Genomic DNA, 11,977 nt, shown 5'->3' on the forward strand with positions numbered 1-11,977 from the left:
CTGTCACGTTCGTTTAAGGACGGGTCAGACCAAGGCGCAGCGTGAAATGCATACATGTTTATTAAATGATAAACACACGACAAAACAACAAACAAACGAAACGTGAAGTCCTAATGTTGAACACACAACAAACCTACACACAGAACAAGATCCCACAACTAACGAGTGCCAATAGGCTGCCTAAGTATGATCCCCAATCAGAGACAACGAGCGACAGCTTCCTCTGATTGGGAACCACACCGGCCAACATAGATCTACACATACTAGATCATACATATAGATATACACCACATAGAATATTCACACCCTGACTCAACATATAAGAGTCCCCTGAGTCAGGGCGTGACAAACACTAATAGACAAGAACAGCTCAAGGACAGAACTACATCAATAAAAAAACAAGGCACAAGTAGCCTACATATCAATACATACACACAAACTATCTAGGTCAAATTGGGGAGAGGCGTTGTGCCATGAGGTGTTGCTTTATCTGTTTTTTTAAACCAAGTTTGCTGTTTTTTTTAGCAATATGAGATCGAACGGAGTTCCATGCAATAATGGCTCTATATAATACTGTACGCTTTCTTCAATTTGTTCTGGATTTGGGGACTGTGAAAAGACCCCTGGTGGCATGTCTGGTAGGGTAAGTGTCTGTGTCAGAGCTGTGTAACTTGACTGTGGAAACAATTTGGGATTTTCAACAAATTCATGTTTCTTATAAAAAGAAGAAGTGATGCAGTCAGTCTCTCCTCAACTCTTAGCCAAGAGAGACTGGCGTGTACAGTATTTATATCAGCCCTCTGATTACAATGAAGAGCAAGACGTGCCGCTCTGTTTTGGGCCAGCTGCAGAAGGCCGGTGACGTAGACCTCCGGAGCTGGTGAACGGAATGAGCAGCAGTATCGGGGGGATCCGTGACAATTTGTCCCAATTCCTTTGGTCCCCTAAAATGGGGGGGGGGGACTATGTACAGAAAGTGCTGTAATTTCTAAACAGTTCACCCGATATTTTTTCTAAGGGCAAGGTGAATTACTGGAACTGAAACCAGAATGTTAACAGACAGGTTCTCTGGACAGGTTCTCCGGGTACATTTAAACTTCTTCCTTCTTCCTTGTATAGATCAGAGGACTTTTCTGGCAGCAGAAGCAAACACAATAGCATTATCAGAGGCAATTTACATTTGTGTGTGTGTGTGTGTTAGTGTGAGAGTGTGTGTGTGTGAGTGTGTGAGTGTGTGTGTGTGTGTGTGTGTGTGTGTGTGTGTGTGTGTGTGTGTGTGTGTGTGTGTGTGTGTGTGTGTGTGTGTGTGTGTGTGTGTGTGTGTGTGTGTGTGTGTGTGTGTGTGTGTGAGTGTGTGTGTGTGAGTGTGTGAGTGTGTGTGTGTGTGTGTGTGTGTGTGTGTGTGTGTGTGTGTGTGTGTGTGTGTGTGTGTGTGTGTGTGTGTGTGTGTGTGTGAGTGTGTGAGTGTGTGTGTGTGAGTGTGTGAGTGTGTGTGTGTGTGTGTGAGTGTGTGTGTGTGTGTGTACCAAGGGTTTGTACTGAGTTGGGATTGTAAGGTCTATGCTCCTTTAACATGTCAAAAGGGTATAAAACGTATTAAAATGTGATCCTTTTGGAGGTTGCGTTGATACACATACAATAATCAAATGTGTACGCCCTATATGTAAAATAAAACAAGGATATCTCTAGCTCCAGTAACCAAGGAGACAGTCAGTTTTTAATATTTAGCTTCTCTTTTCTTTCTTTTAAAAAGGGTCTCAATCTCCCACCTAACATTTTCAGCATTTCATGGCCACATTATCTGCAAAATACTTGGTAACGATTTACTTTCACTACATAGCATTTATGACACATCTAAAAGCCTTTCATGAACGTGTTATAACAGGTCCCAACCACATTATTGAAGGTTAATTAAATATGTCCATAGCATATCTATGGCGCATTCATGTCATGCTATGCAAGAGCTCATATTTAGGTACAGTAAGGGAAAAAAAGTATTTAGTCAGCCACCAATTGTGCAAGTTCTCCCACTTAAAAAGATGAGAGAGTTCTGTAATTTTCATCATAGGTACACATCAACTATGACAGACAAAATGAGATTTTTTTTCTCCAGAAAGTCACATTGTAGGATTTTTAATGAATTTATTTGCAAATTATGGTGGAAAATAAGTATTTGGTCAATAACAAAAGTTTCTCAATACTTTGTTATATACCCTTTGTTGGCAATGACACAGGTCAAACGTTTTCTGTAAGTCTTCACAAGGTTTTCACACACTGTTGCTGCTATTTTGGCCCATTCCTCCATGCAGATCTCCTCTAGAGCAGTGATGTTTTGGGGCTGTCGCTGGGCAACACGGACTTTCAACTCCCTCCAAAGATTTTCTATGGGGTTGAGATCTGGAGACTGGCTAGGCCACTCCAGGACCTTGAAATGCTTCTTACGAAGCCACTCCTTCGTTGCCCGGGCGGTGTGTTTGGGATCATTGTCATGCTGAAAGACCCAGCCACGTTTCATCTTCAATGCCCTTGCTGATGGAAGGAGGTTTTCACTCAAAATCTCACGATACATGGCCCCATTCATTCTTTCCTTTACACGGATCAGTCGTCCTGGTCCCTTTGCAGAAAAAACAGCCCCAAAGCATGATGTTTCCACCCCCATGCTTCACAGTAGGTATGGTGTTCTTTGGATGCAACTCAGCATTCTTTGTCCTCCAAACACGACGAGTTGAGTTTTTACCAAAAAGTTCGATTTTGGTTTCATCTGACCATATGACATTCTCCCAATCCTCTTCTGGATCATCCAAATGCACTCTAGCAAACTTCAGACGGGCCTGGACATGTACTGGCTTAAGCAGGGGGACACGTCTGGCACTGCAGGATTTGAGTCCCTGGCGGCGTAGTGTGTTACTGATGGTAGGCTTTGTTACTTTGGTCCCAGCTCTCTGCAGGTCATTCACTAGGTCCCCCCCGTGTGGTTCTGGGATTTTTGCTCACCGTTCTTGTGATCATTTTGACCCCACGGGGTGAGATCTTGCGTGGAGCCCCAGATCGAGGGAGATTATCAGTGGTCTTGTATGTCTTCCATTTCCTAATAATTGCTCCCACAGTTGATTTCTTCAAACCAAGCTGCTTACCTATTGCAGATTCAGTCTTCCCAGCCTGGTGCAGGTCTACAATTTTGTTTCTGGTGTCCTTTGACAGCTCTTTGGTCTTGGCCATAGTGGAGTTTGGAGTGTGACTGTTTGAGGTTGTGGACAGGTGTCTTTTATACTGATAACAAGTTCAAACAGGTGCCATTAATACAGGTAACGAGTGGAGGACAGAGGAGCCTCTTAAAGAAGAAGTTACAGGTCTGTGAGAGCCAGAAATCTTGCTTGTTTGTAGGTGACCAAATACTTATTTTCCACCATAATTTGCAAATAAATTCATAAAAAATCCTACAATGTGATTTTCTGGAGAAAAAAAATCTCAATTTGTCTGTCATAGTTGACGTGTACCTATGATGAAAATTACAGGCCTCTCTCATCTTTTTAAGTGAGAGAACTTGCACAATTGGTGGCTGACTAAATACTTTTTTTCCCCCACTGTACCTTAATAGATGCATTATTACAATGACAGAGTAGTGTCATCATTATGGCTGTTCTCAACAGTGTGCTTCTGTCATACCAGTGTTAGTGAATATCCCAAAAGGCCAAGCCACGTTTTGAAAATTATGTTTCAAGTTTTAATGTCACGTGCACTAGTACAGTGAAATGCCTTTCTTGCAAGCTCTAAACCCAACAATGCTGTAATCAATAACAACGTAGCACTAAAAATAACACAAGGTAGAACAAAAACACACAAGAAATAGAAATTAGAAATAAGAAGAACCCGAGAAAGTAAGAAGCTATATACAGGGTCAGTTCCAGGGTCGGTTCCAATACCATATTTACATGTGCAGGGATACTGAAGTGGTAGAGGTAGATATGTGTAGGGGTAAGGTGACTAGGCATCAGGATGTATGCAGCAGTGTAAACTATGATTGTAAATGAGTGTGTGTGCGTGTGTGTAGAGTCAGTATGAATGTGTGTGCATGTTATGTGTGTGTGAGCAAATGAAGTGAGTGTTTGTGTGTGTGTGTGTGTGTGTGAGTGAGTGTGTACAGTCCTGTGAGTGTGTACAGTCCTGTGAGTGTGTACAGTCCCGTGAGTGAGCATAGAGACAATAAATTCAAATAAAAATAAACTACTGGCTATATATGCTGATATACAGTGACGTGAAAAAGTATTTGCCCCCTTTCAGATTTTCTCGCTTTTTGCATATTTTTTATACTGAATGTTATCAGATCTTCAACCAAAACCAAATATTAGATAAAGGGAACCTGAGTTTACGAATACAATTATTATTTTTTATTTATATTTATTTAATCAACAAAGTTATGCAACACCCAATTCCCCTATGTGAAAAAGTAATTGCCCACTTACGCTCAATAACTGGTTGTGCCACCTTTAGCTGCAATGACTGCAACCAAATGCTTCCTGTAGTTGTTGATTAGTCTCTCACGTCGCTGTGGAGGACTTTTGGCCTACTCTTGCATGCAGAACTGCTTTAACATTTATGGGTTTTCAAGCATGAACTGCTACAACATCTCAATTGGGATTAGGTCTGGACTTTGACTAGGCCATTCCAAAACTTAAATTTGTTGCTTTTTAGCCATTTTCCTGAAGACTTGATTGTGTGTTTTGGATCATTGTCTTGCTGTATGACCCAGCTACGCTTCAGCTTCAGCTCACAGACGGATGGTCTGACATTCTCCTGTAGAATTCTCTGATACAGAGCAGAATTCATGGTTCCTTCTATTGAGGCAAGTCATCCAGGTCCTGAGGGAGCAAAGCATCCCCAAACCATCACACCACCACCACCATGCTTGGCCGTTGGTACAAGGGTCTTACTGTGGAATGCAGTGTTTGGTTTTCGCCAGGCATAATGGGACCCATGTCGTCCGAAAAGTTGACTCAAATTTTCTAAAAAGCACCTATTAACAGATTATTTAAAAGTATAACTTTTTGGATGACATGGGTATGTGAATGTGTGTGTATTTTGTGTAGGAATTTCCCAATTTTTGTTGTGTTACAGCCTGAATTTAAAATGGATTGCATTTCGATTTTGTGTCACTGATCTACAAACAATACCCCATGATGTCAAAGTGGAATTATGTTAAGACATTTTTACAAATTAATAAAAAGTGAAAAGCTGAAATGTCTTGAATCAAGAAGTATTCAACCCCTTTGTTAGGGCAAGCCTAAATAACCTCAGGAGTAAAAATGTGCTAAAGATGTCAGATATGAAATTGCATGGACAAACTCTGTGTGCAATAATGAAGTTTAACATGATTTTTGAATGACTACCCACCCAATCTCTGTTCCCCACACATACAATTACATGTAAGGTCCCCCAGTCGAGCACAGATTAAACGAAAAAGACCAGGGAGGTTTTCCAATGCATCGCAAAGAAGGGCACCTATTGATAAAAAGCAGACATTGAATATCCTTTTGAGCATGGGAAAGTTATTAATTAAACTTTGGATGGTGTATCAATACACCCAGTCACTAAAAAGGTACAGGCATCTTCCTAACTCAGTTGCTGGAGAGGAAGGAAACCACACAGGTATTTAACCATGAGGCCAGTTGTTACAGAGTTAAATAGCTGTGGGGAGAAACTGAGGATGGATCAACAACATTGTAGTTACTCCACAATACTAAATTACAGTGAAAAGAAGGAAGCCTGTACAGAATACACATTTTCCAAAACATGTGTCCTGTTTGCAATAAGGCACTAAAGTAATACTGCAAAAAAATGTGGCAAAGAAATTAACTTTTTGTCCGGAATACCAAGCATTAAGTACGGAGCAATTCCAACACAACACATCACTGAGTACCACTCTTCATATTTTCAAGCATGGTGGTGGCTGCATCATGTTATGGGTATGATTGTCATCGGCAAGGGAGTTTTTTAGGATAAAAAGAAAAGGAATATAGCTAAGCACAGGCAAAGTCCTAGAGGAAAACATGGTTTAGTCTGCTTTCCAACAACAACAAAAAAATCCACCTTTCAGCAGGACAATAACATAAAATTCAAGACCAATTATACACTTCAGTTACTTACCAAGAAGACATTGAATGTTCCTGAGTGGACTAATTACAGTTTTGACTTATATCGGCTTGAAAATCAATGTTAAAACTTGAAAATGGCTGTCTATATGATCAACAACCAACTTGACCGAGCTTGAAGAATTTTTAAAGAATAATGGGCAAATATTGTACAATCCAGGTTTGCAAAGCTCTTAGAGACTTACCCAGAGAGACTAACAACTGTAATCGCTACCTAAGGTGATTCTAACATGTATTGACTCAGGGGGTTGAATACTTATCTAATCAAAATATATTAGTGTTTTATTTTCCATCCACTTTGACATTACAGAGTATTTTGTGTAGATCGTTTGACAAAAAATGACAATTAAATCCATTTTAATCCCACTTTGTAACACTAGAAAATGTGGAAAAAGTCAATAGGTGTGAATACTGACTGAAGGCACTGCATATAATCTAGTGAGCGTGCGTAGGATCCGTGCCAGATAGAGTCAGAGCAGATAGTTTGGGTACCATTGATTTAGTATTTAGCAGTCTGGCTATGTAACAGTCTTATGGCCTAGGGGTAGAACCTGTCTCGGAGCCTGTTGGTCCGAGAGTCGATGCTCCGGTACCGTTTGCCGGACAGTAGTAGAGTGAACAGTCAGTCTATGGCTTGGGTGGCTGAAGTCTTTGGCAATTTTTCGGGCCTTCCTCTGACATCGCCTGGTATAGAGGTCCTGGATGGCAGGGAGCTCGGCCCCAGTGATGTACTGGGCTGTCCGCATCACCCTCTGTAGCGCTTAGTGGTTAAAGGCGGTGCATTTGCCATACCAAGCGGTGATCCAGCCAGTCAAGATGCCCTCGATGGTGCAGCTGTAGAACTTTTTGAGGATCCGAGGGCCCATGCCTAGGGCTGTGGCGGTTGTGAAATTTTGTCAGCTGGTTATTGTCATGCAAAAGAATGCCGGTCTGACGGTAATTGACCGTTAATGAACATAAACATATTTAGCATCTCCAGGCCTCCACACATACAAGCCGCATACAAGCCGCTGATGCTTGCCTTTGGAACGTCTACATAAAAAAAAAAGATTACTCTCCTTGTTCTTGGTTCTCCTCCACCTCCACCCCACCCCCACCCCCACCTCCACCCCCACCTCCACCTCCACCTCCACCTCCACCTCCACCTCCACCTCCACCTCCACCCCCACCTCCACCTCCACCTCAACCCCTTCCTCAACCTCTACCTCACCTCCACCTCTACCCCCCACCTCCACCTCCCCCTCCACCCCCATCTCTACCTCCCCCCTCCACCCCCCCACCTCCCCCTCCACCCCCCCACCCCCACCCCCCACCTCCCCCTCCACCCCCCACCTCCCCTCCACCCCCCACCTCCCCCTCCACCCCCCACCTCCACCTCCACTCCCACCCCACCCCCACCTCCACCCCCCCACCCCCCACCCCCCACCTCTACCCCCTACCTCAACCTCAATCCCCACCTCCACCTTTACCTCTACCCTACCTCTCTCTGCCAAATTTGCTTCCATTGTTCTCCAAACACAGGAGTACTCACCTGTGGCCTTTTTTATCCATATCAAAGGTCTGATTGCAAAGTGAACATTTATGCAATTAGTGTTTGCACATGTGACGAGTGAAAATGATCAATTGGTAATTGAGCTTAGCTTGTTGAACAGTGTTGCTTTTAATTCACACACAAGATATTTTAGTTGTGAAGGTTCTGCCAAAGGTAGAGAACGGTGTGTTGTGTTTTGCCAAATGTTTGTTATAGAATTGCAATCTGAGTGTAAAGCAAAACGTGGGCCAGTAGTATTGCAGATTTGGTGTCTGGTTCTGCTAAATGAGTTACAGATTTGGGTCATTGTGCCTCATGGGCCAGTTTTAGTGTGTACACGATTGGGAAAAACTGTAAAGTGGTTGGCAATATCAAAGGGTTTTGTTGTGAACAAGCCATCTGAAGGATGGAGCCAAGTTCGCTTTTTTGCCTAGAATTTCATTTAAAGTACTACAGAGCCTTTTTACTATCATTCTTTGTTCCATAGTATTGTTTCTTCTTCTTTTTATTCAGTTTAGTTATGCGATTTCTATATTTACTGTATGTTTTCCAGTCTTCTGTGTTGTCAGACTTATTTGCTATTCCCTTTGCCTCATCCCTCTCAGCCACACAGTGTTTCAGTTCATCATCTACCCATGGGGATTTGGCAGTCAGTTTCTTGATGGGCGCATGCCTATCAGTAACCGGAGTAGCCAGTTTAAGAAATGCTTCAAGTGAGGCGTCAGGTTGTTCCATATTACACACATCAGACCAACAAATATTTTTCACATCTTCGACATAGGAATCATTGCAAAACCTCTTGTATGATCACTTTTACACAATTTTATGTCTAGTCTTTGGAACTTTATTTTTTCAAGATATGGCTATTATATTGAGGTAATCCACTTCATTACTTTGATACATGTGATAACCCAATTGTGAAACATAATTTATGTAAAATTATCTGTTGCTTATTTTCTACTTCTTAGATAAATATAATGTCCAGGGCATAACCTAGCCTGGTGGAACCAGCCTGATCACTGTGTTCCTATATAATGTCCAGGGTATAACCTGGTAGAACCAGCCTGATCACTGTGTTCCTATATAATGTCCAGGGTATAACCTAGCCTGGTAGAACCAGCCTGATCACTGTGTTACCATATAATGTCCAGGGCATAACCTAGCCTGGTGGAACCAGACTGATCAATGTGTTCCCATATAATGTCCAGAGCATAACCTAGCCTGGTAGAACCAGCCTGATCACTGTGTTCCCATATAATGTCCAGGGTATAACCTAGCCTGGTGGAACCAGCCTGATCACTGTGTTCCTATATAATGTCCAGGGTATAACCTAGCCTGGTTGAACCAGCCTGATCACTGTGTTACCATATAATGTCCAGGGCATAACCTAGCCTGGTGGAACCAGCCTGATCACTGTGTTCCTATATAATGTCCAGGGTATAACCTAGCCTGGTGGAACCAGCCTGATCACTGTGTTACCATATAATGTCCAGAGCATAACCTAGCCTGGTGGAACCAGCCTGATCACTGTGTTCCTATATAATGTCCAGGGTATAACCTAGCCTGGTGGAACCAGCCTGATCACTGTGTTACCATATAATGTCCAGAGCATAACCTAGCCTGGTGGAACCAGCCTGATCACTGTGTTCCCATATAATGTCCAGAGCATAACCTAGCCTGGTGGAACCAGCCTGATCACTGTGTTCCCATATAATGTCCAGAGCATAACCTAGCCTGGTAGAACCAGCCTGATTGCTGTGTTCACCATGCTATTTCATTTCACATTTCAAATCAAATCAAATCAAATCATTTTTATATCTGAAGTGAAATAGAAAGGTGAATGCAGTGATCAGGCTGGTTCCATCAGGCTAATCATAACCACCATTTATAATGTAGCCAGTGCTCTGTGTGTATGTGTGTGTTGGTGTGTGACCGACCAATATCTTTGATTAAGGGCCAGAAGCTGATCTACGCTGCTATGCCCATCAATGGGGCTCTGGCAAAGACCTCACCTCCAACCTCACCTCTTGCCTGCTCTGCTATGCCCATCAATGGGGCTCTGGCAAATAATAATAATATGCCATTTAGCAGACGCTTTTATCCAAAGCGACTTACAGTCATGCGTGCATAAATTTTTTATTTTTTTGTGTATGGGTGGTCCCGGGGATCGAACCCACTACCTTGGCGTTACAAGCGCCGTGCTCTACCAGCTGAGCTACAGAGGACCACGCAAAGACCTCACCTCCAGCCTCACCTCTTGCCTGCTCTGCTATGCCCATCATTGGGGCTCTGGCAAAGACCCCACCTCCAGCCTCACCTATTGCCTGCTCTGCTATAACCATCAATGGGGCTCTGGTAAAGACCTCACCTCCAGCCTCACCTCTTGCCTGCTCACCAACGGTTGTCGATGGGGAGAACAGAATCAGGTAGGTTTAGTCTGACCTTCAACATAATATATGTTTGTGTGTCAGATATCACATATCACTAGCTGCCATTGGTAATAGAACAGTGACTGTGTGTGTGTGTTCACAGATACATGAGATGCAGCGAGACCTGGCACTCAACACAGCCACTCAACACATCCACTCAACACATCCACTCAACACATCCACTCAACACATCCACTCAACACATCCACTCAACACATCCACTCAACACATCCACTCAACACATCCACTCAACACATCCACTCAACACATCCTCTCAACACATCCACTCAACACATCCACTCAACACATCCACTCAACACAGCCACTCAACACATCCACTCAACACATCCACTCAACACATCCACTCAACACATCTACTCAACACATCCACTCAACACATCCACTCAACACATCCACTCAACACGTCCACTCAACACATCCACTCAACACATCCACTCAACACATCCACTCAACACATCCACTCAACACATCCACTCAACACATCCACTCAACACATCCACTCAACACATCCACTCAACACATCCACTCAACACATCCACTCAACACATCCACTCAACACATCCACTCAACACATCTACTCAACACGTCCACTCAACACGTCCACTCAACACATCCACTCAACACATCCACTCAACACATCCACTCAACACATCCACTCAACACATCCACTCAACACATCCACTCAACACATCCACTCAACACATCCACTCAACACATCCACTCAACACATCCACTCAACACATCCACTCAACACGTCCACTCAACACGTCCACTCAACACATCCACTCAACACATCCACTCAACACATCCACTCAACACATCCACTCAACACATCCACTCAACACATCCACTCAACACATCCACTCAACACATCCACTCAACACATCCACTCAACACATCTACTCAACACATCCACTCAACACATCCACTCAACACATCTACTCAACACATCCACTCAACACATCCACTCAACACATCCTCTCAACACATCCACTCAACACATCCACTCAACACATCTACTCAACACATCCACTCAACACATCCACTCAACACATCCGCTCAACACATCCTCTCAACACATCCACTCAACACAGCCACTCAACACATCCACTCAACACAGCCACTCAACACATCCACTCAACACATCCACTCAACACATCCACTCAACACATCTACTCAACACATCCACTCAACACATCCACTCAACACATCCACTCAACACATCTACTCAACACATCCACTCAACACATCCACTCAACACATCCTCTCAACACATCCACTCAACACATCTACTCAACACATCCACTCAACACATCCACTCAACACATCCTCTCAACACATCCACTCAACACATCCACTCAACACATCCACTCAACACATCCACTCAACACATCCACTCAACACATCCTCTCAACACATCCACTCAACACATCCACTCAACACATCCACTCAACACATCCTCTCAACACATCCACTCAACACAGCCACTCAACACATCCACTCAACACATCCACTCAACACATCCACTCAACACATCCACTCAACACATCCACTCAACACATCCACTCAACACATCCACTCAACACATCCACTCAACACATCCACTCAACACATCCTCTCAACACATCCACTCAACACATCCACTCAACACATCCACTCAACACATCCACTCAACACATCCTCTCAACACATCCACTCAACACATCCACTCAACACATCCACTCAACACAGCCACTCAACACATCCACTCAACACATCCACTCAACACATCCACTCAACACATCCACTCAACACATCCACTCAACACATCCACTCAACACATCCTCTCAACACATCCACTCAACACA

The sequence above is a fragment of the Coregonus clupeaformis genome, chromosome 11, assembly GCF_020615455.1.
Source record: "Coregonus clupeaformis isolate EN_2021a chromosome 11, ASM2061545v1, whole genome shotgun sequence".
Lineage (NCBI taxonomy): Eukaryota > Metazoa > Chordata > Actinopteri > Salmoniformes > Salmonidae > Coregonus > Coregonus clupeaformis.